Below are 19,646 nucleotides of genomic sequence, written 5' to 3' on the forward strand. Positions count from 1 at the left end.
TATTTCTCTCGAGGAAATATGGTTACTTTACTCCTCGATGGATCATCCAGTGTATGTCCCTCAGGAGTGATACTGATGATGATTATGACGTCTATTCGAAAAGCCTCATTGCTGTTGATGCCACCAGATGGCGACTTATCCGCGAATGATGTCACTCTCCGCTATCCATACAAAGGTTTTTAACTGCTGGCTGATACAAAGATATATTTTTAGAAAGAGAGAAAATATTCAACTTTTCCTGCGGGGAATCGAACCAACGCCTTAGACCACTACAGAGACAACGAATATCTCAACCTTTCTTTCGAGCTCGTGTGCACTGAACATATATATATATATAGTCAGTGGATATTATTTTATTTATTCAGTTTTCAGTTTTGGCAACACTAAAGAAAATATACAAACAAACTGGCGGAAGCAAGCTATGCTTTGATTTTGTGGCCCCATAAAAGCCGTATTAAAGATAAATTCCAAAACTTCTTAATATAGTTTTGGATCTCATTCGACGTTTGTATTTACGGCCTTATTTATCGCGATATTGTTTTAATTTGACTAATCGGTGCACGTGGTTTCCCGTGAATCATATCAACGTGACAAGGTATGCGGTGCCTTTTTTCAGTAATAAAAGTATTTAAAACTTCGATTAACCGTCAGTTTCTGTTATCCGTCATCGTCAAAAAAAAAACCCGGAAAAAGTTCTGGACACGTATCGCACCGTAGCTCGGCTCATCCCTCTTTAGACCTCAAGCCTGGTTTTCCTAGGAGCAGGTTTCCTGTGCCGCGCGCAACGTGATTCGCCCAGCGCAGTCCACCAAAACGTATTAAAGACTTAAACGTATTAAGCTTTAAGACTTAAAGCGTATTAAAACTTATAAAATTATTAATATGCTTTGCCGTCTACTCACCAATAAGAAAATTAGTATGACTGTTTTCGTACAGAGCGCAATACGCCTGACGACAGCGCTTTACGTCGGGCGTGATTGGCCGACTGCTTCTGGAGGAGTCAAATGCGTCGTGTGCCGTGGTTTTGCCGATATTCTCTTCACTTCTTGTGAGTTTTCTTTCCCTTCCCTTCAAACCAGAGCATGCAGACGACAAAGTAGCTGATGCCAAAGCCATATACTTTATATAGCCGCCCTGATCTGACGCGCCTCGCTAGGAAAACACAAACGCGTAGCGTGATTATGTAACACGTTTCTGTCGGCGCGAAATGGTCTAATTCGGTTCACGCTGCGCAACAAACCTATTCCTAGGAAAACCCGGCTTCACTTTTCCGTATGCTGGCTGCTAGCTTAACGGAGCTGTGTCGTCTGCTTCAAGATTTTAACGCAGCTGGTTCGGTGCAATAAAAATGTTCAATAAATTAATTAGCAATAGTGATTTGTGGCTATAATAGCCCTAGCGTAAATTAATAATTATTTTAAATATTTCTGTGAATAATCTATATATGTATATAGATATGTTTTTTGTCTCTGTGTGTGCGTGTATGCTTTCCATAGAAATTTTTGTTTGGATTGATCTCCGCCACAAAAAAGGATAGGATCTTTAAATGCAGCTGAAAATTAAAAGACAGTCATTTGCTCAGTTTGAATATATATTCTCGTTTATAGTTTGGAGAGATAATTTCCAGTGATAAAAAGGGGGGGGGGAGTCATCCAGAAATTAAAAGAACTATAGGGAGAATGGTATGCTCTTCTTCACATACACAATCGTTTTTATTCAGAATCAACCACCATCATAAATATAATCATCTGTAGGGGTAGATCAGTGATTGCCAACATGGGCGTTAACACCCACTGGGGGCGATGGAATGTTCCAGGGTGGGGGGGGGGGTAGAAGCTATGGGTATAGCATAGGATTCTATGGGTTAGATTACATTGGGGGGGGCGGTGGGACAAAAAAAGGTTGGGGAAACTATGGGGTAGACAGTGTCAAATTCAAATAACACCTTGGAGGAGTGTATTTCATCTCAGTAAGAGCATATTGTACGGAAACACTGCATATCTTACTCTGTATGTATATGTGGAATCTTCTAAACCAAAATTTGGCTCTTCTGCAGAGGGCAAATGGAAATAAAATCAATAATTGGGATTGTTGATGATTGGTTTAGTCTGTTGGAACTTGATTCAATGGTAAAACCTCGCCAGTATTCGATAATAATTTAAAGCAGTCATTGCCAAAGCCCCAGTTGCTGAGACACCTTTGTTGGATATTTAGCACAAGAGTGCTCAACTTTCTGGGAAGAGTGGGCCACTTCATTGTTTTGGAAATATGTTGCAGGCTTCTTGAGTTATCCAGAAATGAGTCTCCAGCCTAAAAATTATCTAAAAAAATGTCGCAGGGTGCCTGAGTGATCTGCATGCGTGCTGTGGGTCACTTGAGAGTTCTGGAAATGTGTCACCAACTACTCAATAGGATAATCTGCAAATGTACCACTATCCACTTGAGTGAACTGGAGGTGTGTGCCGCTAGTTGCTCAAGTGATTTTGAAATGCTCTTAAGACCACTTGAGAGGTTTGTTTTGTTGTCACTGCCCATATCAAATGCTTCCGAGGGCCACATTTGGCCCACAAGACGAAGGTTGAGCATTTATGGCTTAACATGTTGCGTGATCTGATGTGAGTACCAACTTCAAAATGTCTCCTATATTTTCATAGAAAAAAAAACACCAAAAAAATTTTTGAACCGTTTTTAATTTAATTTTTGTTCAAACCAAAACAATGATTCATTTATAGATCATTGGAAATTAAAAACACAATTAGTTTTATATTATTTTAACAAAAATCTCCCGGCAAAATTTTGTTATATGCTATGAAACCATTTTAAACTTTTCTCATTAAAATTGTGAAGATGTTTATCCATATGTTTTCTAAATATTACGCTAGTGCCACAGAAGCGGGACCAAGTGCGCCTCAACAATGTGGGGGCACGAAAAATATTTAGAACATTCCCCCCTCCTTTAACAAGATTTCATATATTTTGTGGGGAAGGGGGAATATCTGCATACAGAATATACACGAACACTAAGAAATACCCATACAAAAAAAAAAACTAATTAAAAACATAATTAAATGTGAATTAACACAAAAATTGATGGAGGTAATTTTAAACGAATGTGAGAAACCGTTTCCGAAATTAATGAAAACTTTAGAATCGATGGATTAAAAATAATTGAAAGAAATAATTTCAGTACCAGTGAAAATTCAGAATTAACAAAAGAAATAATTCCGCAATTAATGAAAATTGAGAAGCAAAATAAAATAAATGAGCTTTCTCATTTTTATAAAAAATACATCTGCTCTCTCTCACTTTCTCGCACCTGAGACTGCACAGTCACCATAAAAATATAAACTAAACTAATTGCTAATGGTGCAGAGATGTGTGAACGGCTGCATTGATTAGCATTGCACATTTCTTTTACAGAGTGATGACCTACACTCTGCCAACACACGTGTCTGGCACGGTGTGGATATGTGTGTCAAGACCTAAAAACAGCCTGAAGTTTTAAGGTCCGTAATAAATGGATCACTGGGCAAATCCCAATGTACATATACCGTTGTGTCGCCAAATTTTCGTATGAGCCAAAACAGTGATATCTCGTCAGCATAGATGGTGCCACTTCTCCGGATTTTCTTTTCCAGCTTATTGTTGCCATTTCGTTTTGCTATTTCTGTGCCATTTTATCACGTTATTTCCTGGCTTTTTCCCCATGTTATGGCTGATCACGTAGATTTAATGTATCCGCACCAGCTACAATTTGAAGGGCCAAGAAGCGTTATCGACTTCTGTATGAAGATGGGCTTTTTCAATCATTTTTGGGTGTTTGGGCCGTAACCCTAGTGCATAGTTCCTTGCCATTGCCTTTCTGGTGGTCCGAGGTCGATATTTTCACTTCCGGGGTGCAAGGGCCCCCCTTCCCCCTATCGACGTGCCGAATGTGAAGGTTAAATAACAATTATTAATATATTTAATATGTATAATTATTTTTTTATATTTTCACATGTTTTAAATCATTTTTGGGGTATTCAGGCAGTAACCCTAGCGCTAAAGTGGGTTTGGTGATAAAAAAAAAGGTAGCTAAATCATGGTATACAGTATATTGGGAATTTACTAGTTCCACAATGTTTTCATGCCTCCGCTTGGAAAAAACTGCTGACCTTGCTTCTTTCAGGTGGGAGAAAAATCAGTCTTCCTTGCATATTCATCATTTGCAGTACAACGTAAGATATGGCGAATGCATTTTAGCACCTCTAATAAATTTGAATTAGGACTATGACAATTTAACTATGCACATGTAAAATGAATTAGAAAAATTATAGCTCCAAGATCACATATCTAGCTGAAGTTTTTCATCAGACCTCGAGAAATTTCATTGAAAGTTTAAAATCCATTCATCTAATTGACTAAAATATTTTTTACTTTTTAAAGTAACAAAATAATTAAACATTATTCCTTTATTAAATGACACTGATCTCTTCCATACTATTGCAAAATGAAAATGTTTATCTTATTTTAAAGATAGTTAAAAAAATGGATTATTACAAATAAATAATTACAAAATATTAGAAAATATAAAAATCCTCATTTTCCTCACTGCAGTGCAACATTGAAAAACAAGTGTTTTTAGCCGTCCTATGCTGTAATTGATTTCTCAGCGTAGAATGAATGAATACAAAAGACACAGAAATACTTTTGAGTTCTGCAGAACTTGAAAGGATGTTTAAAAACAATTTGACATAGGTTTCTTCTTTTTTTTGTTGCATTAAATGTGGAAGAAACTGTTTTCTGAAAAATTACTTCCTTTCATATGGGTCATCCTCAGATGATGGTAAATTCTTCTAATTCGGAAGAAACTTCCTAACCCTGGCAACGCATACCTGATGAATTTTTAGACATGTTGAAATGCTTTTAAGCACTCCTTCAAGTTCCGCAGGACTCACAAGAATTTTCTTGTCTTTTACATTCATTCTTTATAGGCTGAGAAATTGATTACAGCATACAACTGCTAAAAAACTTTTGTTTTTCAGTGTTGAACTGCAGTGAGGAAAATGAGGATTTTGATATTTTCCGATCTTGTAAATTGTAATTATTGTTTGCAATAATCTGTGTTTTCTAATGATCGTTAAAATACGATGAAATTTTCTTTTTGCAATAGTACAAAAGAGATCAGTGCAATTAATAAATGAATAATATTTAATTGTTTTGTGACGTGTGTGTGTGTGTGAAGTCGTCGAGAATAATTTTGTCATTTAGATTGAAATTAGATAAATGGATTTTAAAACTTTCAATGAAATTTCTCCAGTTCTAATGAAAACATTCAGCTAGATATGGGAGCCTGATCAAGACACATAATTTTTACATTGTAAGTGTAAATGATGAATACGAAATAAAGACTAGTTTCTTCTGCTGGGAAGAAGCAGAGTTGGTTTGTTGCAGCGCAGTTTCTTCCAAGCGGAAGAAACTCCTTAACTCTGCAAAACATTGATGCAGTTATTAATTTGCATACATAATTAAATTAGTGAAATTAAATTTACTTAATGCTATAGAAAATATACATTTGCTACATCTAAAGCATAAATTCCAACTTATATGATAAATTATTGAAGGAAAACTAGTTTCTTCCGGCCAGTTTTTCAGCTGCGGAGGAAACTACCTAACCCAGCTTTTCACAGAGAGTGGAGAATGCAGAGGTGCTGCAAGTATGAATGATTTTGTAAAGAAAATCTTTTCCACCTTTGATTGTTTTTTTTAATTTTAAATAATCTAAGGGGAAGGTATATCAATTTGAATTTTTATAATTTGGGTCACGCTATTATGAACTAAACCAAAACGTGAATGTTTTAAAACACTTTGGTGACAACAGAAAAGTATGGATTACCTGTATGTGAATTGATTATTTTATGAACTCTTATAATGCTGGGTGAAACAAGTCAAAAGTTGTCATTTCTGAATTGATTTGCGTCTATATTTGTGAGAAGAGAGAAAATTTGTGGGGTAAATTCAAAATAAATTTGCTTACGTGCCTTTTTTTTTTTTGCTAGTTCTGAAGTTTGCCATGATGCCTTTAAGAACTCCTTAATTTTTATTTAGGAAATTTTGAATGAACTCTGGATTCCTGAAAACTACTTATTTTGATATTGGTGGATGTGTGCAACAAGAACTCAATGAGATTCTGAGGAAAAAAATATTCAGGTCAGTTGAATCCATGGTTTCAGAAAAGCAGAAGATTTGTAGTAGTAGAAAATTTTGCTAATGCCACTGCAATGATTTTGAGCATGTAGCAAACTATAATGTGTGATTATCTATTTTTTAAAATATTTTGTTATTTTGGTTATATTTTTTTTTCACAAAAATTTTCTTTTTCTTTTTTGCTGTCATAAGAGAAGTTCTACTACGCACAGGGTTGGTAAAAAAACTGGTTTTTTTTGGTTTGAACCATTTTTTAGTTTAAATAGAATTCACATTAAATAACATTAATAAATGTTTTTAAATTTATCAAATTAGTAAAATTTGTGAATAATTAATTAAAATAAAATGTTTATTAATGCAATTAACACAATTCCCATGTTTAATTAATCTATAAATATTTCTTACATTTTAACAAAAACCAAACTTTACAATTTAGTTTTTTTTTTCTTAACTCGAGGAATTATTTTGTTTTTGTGTTTGTTTTGAAAATTTTTTGTGTTATTATCCACCATATAATTAAGATGTTTTCTGCAGTTACTTCAGGGCTTCCACTCATCCTACTTTTTGGTAAAATGTCCTACTTTTGTCCTACTTTCTGTGTTACTTTTCCTACTTTTTACCAAATCCTATCGACAAAATTTGTGTAATTGATTTTAATTGAGCAGGAAATCATTGATATATTGCCAAATATTACAAATGTTGGAGAATGCAATTAATGATTCTGCCAAAGCAGAAATTGTATCATTTTTAAGGTAATTTAGGGGGGGGGGGTTATGTGGACCATTTGGTTGACTAATTTTTCATTTGCTTAGTTTGAGGGTTTGACAAGTATAGTAGTCATAAAAAACTTCTGTCTGGATGGGAAAAATAGTTTTGTATTTATTACTTCATGGTCTTGGACAGTAACTTTCACCATTCAAAATTATGGTGCAAATAGGTGAAACAACAGTTTGCATTTCAAAGCAGTTGGATACATATGCCTATTCTAGGTTTGGTGATTCTGATGCTACCCAATAGCATTCAGTTGTCTTCTGTATTTTTAATTCATGAAGAGGCATTATCAATATTTACAATGCTCAGCAAAGAGCTAGAAATGAAAGTGCTTCATTTGTCAAAAATGATTACACTGGCATTGAACAGTAAAATTTAAATAATGATGAGCAAACGCAGTAAAACTATCTGGTTCACCTTGCCTTATTTACGTTGGATCTTGTAATTTACACATTTTGCATTGTGCTTTTGAAAGTGGTCTCGAAGGAGCATTATTCTTAAAAAACGTACGTCTTCAAAATTTGCTGTGCCTTGTCGAAGAGAGTTGACAAGCTCTGCACTTTGGAAGACTCCAAAAAAGAATATAATATATATGAGGAGAGACAGCAAAGAATTATCTGTGGTTGCTAGTGCACTGTTTTGGCCAAAAATTGGTTTTGTAACCGTCATTTGTCATTTTGTTTTCACTTGAGCCAATTTTATAGGAAACTGAAATATGCTAGGGAAAAAAAAGTTCAAAATTACAATTTTTTTTTAATTAAAAAAAAATTTTCAGGGATTTTTTTCATTATGCTATGATTATGTTGTCTAAGGGGGTTACCCTCCCCCATCCTACTTTTTCCTACTTTTTCTCATTTTTTGAGTGGGAGTCCTGAGTTACTTTCAATATGCTTAATGAGGAAGCTATTTTGTAAATACTGGGTAAATAAAGTGTGTTAACGTAATAAAATGTTTACAGGGTTCGTACAGTCCTTGAAAAAAAGTTCATTTACAAGTCTTTAAAAGTCCTTGAAAAAATATCCATTTTCAAGTGCTTATGAAATTTTTTTTTCTGTCCGTACTGATGGAATTTCTTCCATCAGTTTTTGTTTCTCCCTCAACTGAATCCCCCTTCTAAACCATGTTCCACTGGGGTGAAAATGAGTGTAGCAACAACTATGAGTAACAAGACAATGTTGACAGTCACGCATACCTGAGATATTTCTGTGATTAAAAAGATGGTTGCGTAAATATCTGCAAAATACTGCACTTACAACATTGCTTCAAAATGTTTTAAACCATCAAATTAATATATTAATGAATGTCTGTTGCATAAATGGCATTGTATTTGTATTGTATTGTATGTATTAAATGTAGGCCGACCATATTTCCTCAATAAAAATACGGCAGAATCGCCAATTGTCACCAAAAATGATGCCAAAACAGGGGCCTGTCAAAATTTGGGTCAGTTTTCTAGACCCTTCACAAAAGTCTGGACTGAAAAATGAACTCTTTACAAAAATCTGAATCCGAAAAACAGACCTTTCATAAAATAAAATTAATGGAACGATAAATTTAGAATTTCATTTCTTTTAAGATATTGAAGAAGTATGAATTTAAATGAATTCTATGAAAAAAACGTTATTATGACAAATATGTGCAATGAAAATGTAAATTTTAAGTCATAATACACTTTATAGAGTTGGAAAAACAATTTTAATACTTAATTTCAGTAAAGAATAAAAATTTAGAGGGCTTTGTTGAAAAAATTCAGGAAATAACGATACATTTTTAAGAAAAAGTTAAGATGGCCAAAATTTACATGAAAATACAGGTCATAAGGTTATACAAATACAAAAACAACGCCACAACAGGCAAAATGCCCAACGAGGTGGCTGATAAAAAGATGTCCATAAAAATATGGATGTCATATATTTCAAAAATACAGCAACCCAATTAAAGATGCAATTAACACAAATTATAAACAATATATACACGTGATAAAATATTGTACAATGCCCATAAAGAATACTTATGGTTGTCAGATTCTAAGTATGGATAACTTCTCGATTTCCCCCAACATGCTTATCGTACTTCTTTTTAAACGTGTCAATTGTGTTACAATTTAATACCTCCGGGGGTAAGCTATTCCATTTATTAACCCTATTAGAGAAAAATTCCCTGCGACACCATAACCTTGCATTGTCCCTCACCAATCGATACTGGTGTCCCCTTGTAAAAGCAGTCGATTGGTGGTGTACTAAAAGTTCATGGTCCATCCTGTCCATCCCATTGAAAATTTTGAACACTTCGATCATATCTCCTCGACACCTGCGTTCATCCAATGTAAACATATTCAAAAAATGAAGTCTCTCTTCATAACGCAAGCCCCGTGTGCCCTGATCGAGTTTATCGATAAAAAGTAAAAAAAAGTATGGGGCCAAGGACATTTCCCTGAGGAACTCCACTTGTGACATCTGTCCAACCAGAGAATTCCCTGTTCACCATAACTCGTTGCGATCTATCTCTTAACCACGATTCTATCCAATTCAGCAAGTTGCCCCCAATTCCAATCTCGTGTAAACGCTTCAAGAGTTAGCCATGTTGGACCCAATCGAATGCCTTCTGGAAATCAAGGTAAACAACGTTGACATTTTTACTCTTACCCAAAACCTTAGTCACGTGATCATAGAAGCAAAGGAGGTTAGTTACACATGACTTCCCCCCCTCCTGAACACATGAACCAGGAGGCGGAAGTCATGTAGGGACCCTACATATGCAACTATATGTGCTTTCTGATATTTTTATGGCACACCCATAGGAATAAGTGGCTGCCGAATAGTCTTTACTTGTCAACTTGGAGAAAACCCTCTAATTATTTCATTATGAGGACTTGAAGGAATTGACTAGGAGTAGAGGCTTAAGGTCCAATTCATGCCTTCTCATGGTGCAGCCTGTAAGTAGCCATGTTTAACACGTGGCAAACAGATATAGATGGGCTTCCTCCAACCCGCACTGGCCAGCGTGGAGGATTGCTGCCAAAAAACCCTCTAAAAATAAATAATTTAGAAGAAATCTTCATCCAGCAGTGGATTGAAAATGGTTGATGATGATTGGATTAAGATGAATTCATCAGATGGATAAAAAAAGATGGCAGTTAAATCTGCTCCTATTCATGCGTTTGTTTGCTTGTCAATCGATTATAACTACATAAACTGTACTTAATCCGCCCCTACTTACATCTATAGCTCACGCGTACAGTATGTACAATTGTTTGGAAGTGGATTATTGTACAATAGAAGGAAGCTATCGAATTGGGAGATAAGGGGATTCAAGTTCCAAGGAAAAGGAAGTACCAACTGTTGAGCATCAGTGACTATAGAAAACTGAAAATGAGTTAGGTTGAAAAGGTGTTCGGTTGAAAAGGTGTTCGGTTGACAGAGTCGTTCAGATAAACGAGGTTCTACTGTATTCCCGTCTTCTTGATGGGAAGAGAGACAGGGACAGAAAGTATTCTCTCCAAGGACTACTATTATAAATTACTAGAGAATATTCTTATCAAAAATAATAATTATTATTCTCAAGTTATTTATAGAGATTATTTATTATACTACGTGTTATTACATATATTCTTGAGGAAGGACTTCTGTAACTGGAGAATATTCAAGAGAATATCAAGAATATTCTCTGGAAGGGCTATTATCAATAACTTGAGAATAATTACCATAAAATACCATAAAATGGGGTGGATAGAAACAGTGGGGTGAATAGAAATGGAACTTTGTAAAAGCTCAAACATATTCCCTTATTGTATTCACAAAAGAATTTTCCATTATCATGTTAGCCAACTGAATCACATGTTTACGGTCCTTCATAACCTCTCCCATCCGGGCGTTAAATCAACTGTGGACCTTATTCATCAACGATTTGTGTGGGGTTCAATTTGCAAAGATGTCACATGATGGACCAGGGTGTGCATTGAGTGTCAACTCTCAAAAGTGCATCGCCACACTCAATCTTGCACATCGGTGCATACCCTTCAATGCAGATTCTCACACATTAACATCAACATAGTTGGTCCTCTTCCTCCTTTTTGGGGTTTCACCTACTGCCTTACCTGTGTGGATCTATACACCAGGGGGGTAGAGACTTTCCCAATGGAAAAGCAAAAGCTGTCGTAGAGACATTCTACTCTAGCTGGATCAGCAGATTCAGAGTTCTGGAATCTGTTACCACCGATCGAGGGAGACAATTCGAAAGTAATTTGTTTCGCGCATTCGTTCGCTTTCTTGGAACTCAGAAAACATGCACGACAGCGTATCATCCGGCCTCCAATGGCATCGTTGAAAGGTTCCACCGGCAGCTCAGAGGTGCCATTCGCTGCCATGCCACGGAACATTGGCTTGAAGTGTTACCTACCATACATCTGTCTATCTGAGCCAGCATCAAACTGGACATCAACACTTCTGCTGCTGAGATGGTTTATGGATCACCATTGCGCCTACCTGGTGAATTATTCCAATCCTCAGCCAACACAGCTGGAATTTCTACGGGCTCTACGAGATCACATAAACACTTTATGTCCGATCCCAACTTCAAGGCATGGGACTCGCAACATTTTGGTTCATAAAGAACCTGCTGTTTCTTCCCATGTGATCGTACGGCTGTACACTACTATTACACCACACATGCACCTCGTCCATATTCCTCTGCGGAACCTCTAACGAATTGGTACATGCGGAAATGTGCATGTATGTTAATAAAATCTGACGTGAAGTTTGTTTCTGTATAATGCTTGTTACTAATATATATGTATGTATGTGTGTGGTGTTGCCATCTGCTACCAGTTTTTCTAACTATGAGTGAAGTGTAAAGATTGAATAATTTATCATTGTAGGCCTGTTGCTCTCTGTGGTGAGACTTTCTAATGGGGAGATCAGCTCGCATTCACCCCTCGAAGTTGGGAACTACAGGAAACCAACTTCAGCTGACCACCACTGAGGTGACAGTGGGGTTCCTCGCGATGCAAGTCCATCCATGTGGCTGTACACTGTACAGAAAACCTCTCAACAACCATATTTGGGGCCATATGAAGTGATTGAACAATCTCCGAAAGTATATACAGTGAACATGAAAGGCAAACTAACGAAGATTTCAATAGACAGATTGAAACCAGCATTTTTGCTTGATTGCACTTTGAATGAGCAATCACCGTTCACTGAACCAAAACAGCCTTATGTAACTAGATCAGGGCGTACAGTTTGTATAATAATTCCTTGATATTATTCTTATATGCACATTTTTTAAATTAATATTGTTTTTTACAACATTTTATGAAAATTAATATTCATACAAAAATTGACACATTTTTAAGACAATTTAATTGGTTGAATGGTCGACACATTTCGGCTCTACAATGGAGAGCCATCATCAGGACCTTGTGATCAGAATTCACACAAATGAGTCGTGGAGGGGTGGTGTTTATGTCGGGCCATCCGGAGAGTTTGCCTTTGTATTTGCTGCATCCTAGTGGTCTTTAGATGTGAATTGGGGCGCCATCTGTTGCAAAGTGTTAAAAATTCTGTCTCGACTGAGGTTAATAAAGCCTGTTCAAGCTGACGAAATAGGTGGCGTGTTTCTTCCATCATAATGAGAAAATCTTCGCATGTTCTGATGAAGTATCCCTCAAGAAAATTCAGTTCGGAATTATGTGTTGCTTTTTTTAAAAAACACATGCTTTATAAAAAAAATGTGAAAGTTGCCAACAGTTTTGGGCAGTAGCCGAACTATTTGTCTGTCCCTTTTCAACATGCTTTCGGTGTTCAAGAACTCGAATATTTAGATTTCTTCTAGTTTGACCAATATACCGATTTTCGCAATTCTTGCATGGGATGAAGTAGATACCAGTGTCTGATAAAGCCTCTGTTTTTAAAAAAGCAGCACATAATTCCAAACTGAATTTTCTTGAGGGATACTTCATCAGAATATGCCAAGATTTTCTCGTTAATGATGGAAGAAACACTCCACCTATTTTGTCAGCTTGGACAGGCTTTATTAACCTCAGTCGAGACAGAATTTTAAACACTTTGCAACAGATGGCGCCCCAATTCACATCCAAAGACCACTCGGACGCAGCAAATACAAAGGCGAACTCTCCGGACGACCAGACATAAACATCATCCCTCCATGACTCATTTGAGTGAATTCTGACCACATAAATTCTATTCGTCTTAAAAACGTGTCAATTTTTGTATGAATTTAAACCAGGCAAAGTTCTAATTTTTGTGATAAAATTATTATGTTTTGCAAAATTTTCATTCTTCAATTTTCTTACTGAGAAAATACCAACATGTCTGTTATCTATTCTAGTGCTCGTTTTTGCATATACGCACATTTACTAATTTTTGGCCTTGTAATTTATTTTTTGCTCGACTATTAATTTGAGAACATTTCATTACTTTTGAAAAAAATTTCGTATTGTGTATTTTCTGAAAATTTTTTTTTTGCACATGTCAATTCTGTATTAGTTGCCGTAACTATATTGCCATATCGTCGTAACGACATTGTCATATTTTTTTGCATTGTGCCATATACCGTCCTTCAGACTCATGGGGGAGTACTGTGGCACTGCTTGTCTTGTGTAATTTTTGTTTTTTACGCCACCCACTAGCTAGGCATTATCTAGTGTCCTCCAACTGTCGACCGAATAATGTACTAAAAATGTCTCTCTTCTATTAAATAACTTTAAAAAAAAGAAAAGGAGTCATGACTCAGTATGTTTCCAAAATAACAAGACATCCACCAGCACTCCCGTTACCACAGACTTTTCGAGGGTTTTTAATTATGCTAAGATTATGTTGTCTAAGGAGGGTATCTTCACCCTTTTTTTCAAATTTTTTGAGTGGGAGCCTTGCATAAGTGATTGAAATAGATCCATAAACAATATTCTTACTGGACATTCCCTCATTAGCAAATTGAAATTTCTTATTTTTAATATTTAAATGGTTGAATAAAGCAAGCCATACAGATACTGACAATAATCAAAAAGATAATTTTGGAAATAATTTGGTAAAATGGGCATTGCAGTGATTGTGCAAACTTCCATAATTAACAAGGTAGCAAAGCAAGTGCAACTCAGTTTGCAGGGAAATGACGTCATCTGGTACCGAATCCAATGCCTTATAAGACAGCCCTTGTTATATGGCCTTGTGATATATAATTTGGGTACAACCGTATGTTGCTATAATTCACTCATGATTCTTTGTTATATTTGTCCCTCTGCAGGTGTTCCAGATACAAGTTTATTCCAACTGATCAGTCACAGTAGCAGAAAGTGGAATCAATCTGTCACTCTTGTGGATTCTTGCTTGTTTTATTTGAATTCTATTGCTGTTAATATTTTGGTGATAATGAAAGTGGAAAACTAGACTTCAGGTGAAGGAAAATCGAACAGCCCTACTCACACTGGAGAGAAGCCACTTGAATGTGGTGTTTGCAAATGTGCTTTTTCTGAAATGAGTAGTTTGAAGGTCCACAAAAGAATTCTCTCTGTAGTAAAGCCCTATGAATGTGGTATTTGCAAACGAGCATTTTCACAAATGTGTAATCTAAAAACCCATGAAAGCACTCACTCTGGGGTGAAACCTTATGAATGCAGTGTTTGCAAACGAGCATTTTCACAAAAAACTAATCTAAAATCCCATGAAAGCACTCACTCTGGGGTGAAACCCTATGGATGCAGTGTTTGCAAAAAGATGTTTTCCCAAAAAGGTAGTCTCAATCAACACAAAAGAATTCATGAGAAACCTTATGAATGTGGTATTTGCAAACATGCTTTTTCTGATATGGGTAGTCTAAAGTTCCACGAATTAATTCATTCTGGGCCGAAACCTTATGAATGCGGTATTTGCAAGCGTGCTTATTCTCAAATGAGTTATCTGAAGGCCCATGAAATTATTCACTCTGAGAAGAAATCCTATGAATGTTGTATTTGCAAAAGTGTTTTTTCTAAAATGAGTAGTCTAAGGGTCCACGAAATAACTCATTCTAGACTGAAGCCCTATGAATGTGGTATTTGCAAACGGATATTTTCCCAAAAAGGTAATCTCATTAGCCACGAAAGAATTCACTCTGTAGTGAAACCTTATCAATGTGGCATTTGCAAATGTGCTTTTTCTGAAATGAGTATTCTAAAAGTCCATGAAAGAATTCACACTGGAGAGAAGCCACATGAATGTGGTATTTGCAAAAGTGTTTTTTCTAAAATGGGTAGTCTAAGGCTCCATGAAAGAATTCATTCTAGACTGAAGTCCTATGAATGTGGTATTTGCAAACAGACATTTTTTCAAAGGAATTATCTAGAAAACCATGAACGAATTCACTCTTGGCTGAAACCTTAGGAATGTAGTATTTGTGAATGAGCATTTTCACAAAGAGGCTATCTATCATCCCACAAAAGATAAATGTAGTGTTTGCAAACTGATATTCAGAACGAGCCAAGAAAAATCGATGAGAAAGTTCACTCTGGGTCAAACCCATATGAATGTGATGTTTGCAAAAAAAAGTATTTTCAATGTCCCATCTACATGCTCACAAAATAATTCACACATGGTGAATACCTAAGGATGGGATGGATAGTGATTTGGCCAAATAACCGAATATATTCGGCTAATGTTTTGGCTGAATACTGAATATTCGGCGGTTCAATTTTCTTAAAATTCATTCAAACTAAATAAAATTGTCATTTTTAATTGAAAATAAAATTATTGATTATTTAAAATGTTTGATATTGAATTTTAATTATGCAATTTATTATTTAAATATAGATATTTTAAAAAACTGGTACTAAAAGATTTTTATTCTTGTGATACTGACAATCAAATTTAACGATGATATGTCTCCATATCTTTGGTGCTATGCCTTTTAATTGATTTGTTTGCTTAGAATTTTCATCGCTTTTATCATTTCTGAACCAGCTACTGTAGTGGCGTTGTGGTTTTCAGCTTATCAATTGTATTATTTTATGTAATTTTATGTACACTTCTTTTAATAGTTGTAGAATATTTTTTTTTTTACTTGCTTGTTTATTTTATTCGTTTGTCTGTTGGTTTTTTTTTTGTCTCCCCCCCCCCCTTTGTGATGTAAGTGCTGACCTGCCATTCACAAATAATGTAAATAAATAAATATATATTAACATTGTAGTGATACCTCGGCTAACAGAGTTGATTCATTCTGAAATCATGTTTGTTAGCCGGAACGTGATTTCCCTAAGGAAAATTGTTTGATTCGTTCCAGCTTCTACCCAAAATTTAAAGGTAATTTTTCTTACTAACACCAAGGAATGGTATAAAAAAGCCAAAAACTGATTGAAGGCTAAAACAAATGACTTCAAAATTGGATAAATGAAAATCTACAGGAGTGTGAGATACCAAAGGTCTCTTTTTATTTCTCATTATGTACACAACCAACATCAGCTTTAGTCTGCTGAAGCTCATGTTGACGCAACCCATTTGTGATTTTGTCAGCTCATTTCTGTGTCTGATACATACAGATGAGAAAGATAATCTAGAATGTATCCAGACTGTTCAGCGTGATGTCGAGTCTTGCACTAAAATAACATCTTTGTGCTCTGAAAACATAGGCTCCTTTTTTTTCAATGCATTTTCTATATTTTGGCTGAATCTTTAATTTCATATGAAATCTTTTAAAGAAGTAGTATGGGTACATACGCATCAGAAAAGATTCAGAGGTGGACGGTTAATCAGGCCTTTAGTGACAATAATTCTGATGATTGGTACAAAAATTCGGCTCACAATGCAGTTATTTTATGTTAGTCATATCATTGAAAATGTTCATTAGCTAAATTTGTATTCGTTAGCTGAAAAATTTTTAGCCTGAGAAATTAATTAGCTGAATTTGTATTCGTTAGCTGAAAAATTTTTAGCCTGAGAAATTCATTAGCTGAGGTATTGCATTATCAACATTGCTTTCAACACCTGTCACAATTTTAAATCTAAGAAAATGCCAACCACATTATTTACTCTCAAGTATTAATGCATCATAAAATTTAGGACTTATTTTTCCTATCTAGATGTTCTTTGCCCCTTTCAGTAGCTCAATATGTTTCTTGTCTAGGTACATCCTTCAGTTGGTGAACTTGTATAATTCATGTTCACTTCCACATTATACAAATACAAGGCCACAACAGGCAAAATGTCCAATGAGGTGACTGAGAACCTAGCAGTAGAATTCTATTTTAAGTTTGATGTTTCCCATTATTAAATATAATCAGTAAATTTGTAATTTACATAAAATATTCAAAAAATTAGTTTTTTGTGCTTAGATTTACACAGATATTCGGCTGAATACCTAAGCATTATTTGGCCAAACTGAATATTCATCTCGTCTCTACTTAAACCCTATGAATGTGATGTTTGTAAGGAAGAATTTTCATCGCTAAAACATGAAAAAATCTACTATGTGGAGAAACCCTATGTGAATGTGGTGTTTGCAAACAGCAGTTTTCACAAAAAGGTCATCTAAAAACCCATGAAAACACTCTCTGGGGTGAAACCCTATGAATGCAGTGTTTGCAAAAAGATGTTTTCCCAAAAAGGTAGTCTCAATCAACACAAAAGAATTCATGAGAAACCTTATGAATGTGGTATTTGCAAACATGCTTTTTCTGATATGGGTAGTCTAAAGTTCCACGAATTAATTCATTCTGGGCCGAAACCTTATGAATGCGGTATTTGCAAGCGTGCTTATTCTCAAATGAGTTATCTGAAGGCCCATGAAATTATTCACTCTGAGAAGAAATCCTATGAATGTTGTATTTGCAAAAGTGTTTTTTCTAAAATGAGTAGTCTAAGGGTCCACGAAATAACTCATTCTAGACTGAAGCCCTATGAATGTGGTATTTGCAAACGGATATTTTCCCAAAAAGGTAATCTCATTAGCCACGAAAGAATTCACTCTGTAGTGAAACCTTATCAATGTGGCATTTGCAAATGTGCTTTTTCTGAAATGAGTATTCTAAAAGTCCATGAAAGAATTCACACTGGAGAGAAGCCACATGAATGTGGTATTTGCAAAAGTGTTTTTTCTAAAATGGGTAGTCTAAGGCTCCATGAAAGAATTCATTCTAGACTGAAGTCCTATGAATGTGGTATTTGCAAACAGACATTTTTTCAAAGGAATTATCTAGAAAACCATGAACGAATTCACTCTTGGCTGAAACCTTAGGAATGTAGTATTTGTGAATGAGCATTTTCACAAAGAGGCTATCTATCATCCCACAAAAGATAAATGTAGTGTTTGCAAACTGATATTCAGAACGAGCCAAGAAAAATCGATGAGAAAGTTCACTCTGGGTCAAACCCATATGAATGTGATGTTTGCAAAAAAAAGTATTTTCAATGTCCCATCTACATGCTCACAAAATAATTCACACATGGTGAATACCTAAGGATGGGATGGATAGTGATTTGGCCAAATAACCGAATATATTCGGCTAATGTTTTGGCTGAATACTGAATATTCGGCGGTTCAATTTTCTTAAAATTCATTCAAACTAAATAAAATTGTCATTTTTAATTGAAAATAAAATTATTGATTATTTAAAATGTTTGATATTGAATTTTAATTATGCAATTTATTATTTAAATATAGATATTTTAAAAAACTGGTACTAAAAGATTTTTATTCTTGTGATACTGACAATCAAATTTAACGATGATATGTCTCCATATCTTTGGTGCTATGCCTTTTAATTGATTTGTTTGCTTAGAATTTTCATCGCTTTTATCATTTCTGAACCAGCTACTGTAGTGGCGTTGTGGTTTTCAGCTTATCAATTGTATTATTTTATGTAATTTTATGTACACTTCTTTTAATAGTTGTAGAATATTTTTTTTTTTACTTGCTTGTTTATTTTATTCGTTTGTCTGTTGGTTTTTTTTTTGTCTCCCCCCCCCCCCCTTTGTGATGTAAGTGCTGACCTGCCATTCACAAATAATGTAAATAAATAAATATATATTAACATTGTAGTGATACCTCGGCTAACAGAGTTGATTCATTCTGAAATCATGTTTGTTAGCCGGAATGTGATTTCCCTAAGGAAAATTGTTTGATTCGTTCCAGCTTCTACCCAAAATTTAAAGGTAATTTTTCTTACTAACACCAAGGAATGGTATAAAAAAGCCAAAAACTGATTGAAGGCTAAAACAAATGACTTCAAAATTGGATAAATGAAAATCTACAGGAGTGTGAGATACCAAAGGTCTCTTTTTATTTCTCATTATGTACACAACCAACATCAGCTTTAGTCTGCTGAAGCTCATGTTGACGCAACCCATTTGTGATTTTGTCAGCTCATTTCTGTGTCTGATACATACAGATGAGAAAGATAATCTAGAATGTATCCAGACTGTTCAGCGTGATGTCGAGTCTTGCACTAAAATAACATCTTTGTGCTCTGAAAACATAGGCTCCTTTTTTTTCAATGCATTTTCTATATTTTGGCTGAATCTTTAATTTCATATGAAATCTTTTAAAGAAGTAGTATGGGTACACACGCATCAGAAAAGATTCAGAGGTGGACGGTTAATCAGGCCTTTAGTGACAATAATTCTGATGATTGGTACAAAAATTCGGCTCACAATGCAGTTATTTTATGTTAGTCATATCATTGAAAATGTTCATTAGCTAAA

General features: G+C 35.1%; 1 long non-coding RNA gene across 1 annotated transcript; it reads left to right on the top strand.

Annotated features, from left to right (window-relative positions):
* Positions 1–393: 393 nt before the first annotated feature.
* Positions 394–16,031, top strand: LOC149068514 (uncharacterized). Its single transcript, XR_016195239.1, has 3 exons — positions 394–595; positions 6,088–6,189; positions 14,221–16,031. It is a non-coding gene; the product is annotated as an uncharacterized LOC149068514 (long non-coding RNA).
* The last annotated feature ends 3,615 nt before the right edge of the window (positions 16,032–19,646 follow it).

Source organism: Pholcus phalangioides, unplaced genomic scaffold, assembly GCF_987345545.1.
Source record: "Pholcus phalangioides strain wild (caught in Gottingen) unplaced genomic scaffold, Ppha-v1.0 ptg000027l_1, whole genome shotgun sequence".
Lineage (NCBI taxonomy): Eukaryota > Metazoa > Arthropoda > Arachnida > Araneae > Pholcidae > Pholcus > Pholcus phalangioides.